Genomic DNA, 441 nt, shown 5'->3' with positions numbered 1-441 from the left:
GCCTCGTGAGGGGCCCCCAGAGGGGCCCCTGAGGTGGGAGGAGCAGCTGTAGGGGCCCCTGTTGAGAGGCTGTGCTGCTCTGCAGCAGACATGAGATTGGGAGGGGTTAGGGTTTGAGGGTTTAGGGTTTAGGGTTTAGAGTTTGAGGGTTTAGGGTTTAGGGTTTAGAGGGGGATGAAGTCCGCCTTTCATTGAAAGAGAAAACAAAAAGAAGATGGAAAAGCGGTGGTTTGCTGCTGGGGGCCCCTCGTCTCTTTTTAGGGTTTAGGGTTTAGCATATAGCTGGTGGTTACATAAGAAAACCCTAAACCCTAAACCCTAAACCCTAAACCCTCGAAAAAAAGTCAGCTTCCAGGGCCCACCAGGGCACATAGGGTTTCTTTAAACCCAGAATGATGAGATAAAAGAATTAGGGTTTAGGGTTTAGGGTTTAGGGTTTAG

Source organism: Eimeria mitis, genomic scaffold, assembly GCF_000499745.2.
Source record: "Eimeria mitis Houghton genomic scaffold, Emh_scaff3684, whole genome shotgun sequence".
NCBI classification, from domain to species: Eukaryota; Apicomplexa; class Conoidasida; order Eucoccidiorida; family Eimeriidae; genus Eimeria; species Eimeria mitis.
Note: the sequence above shows the minus strand (reverse complement) of the source record.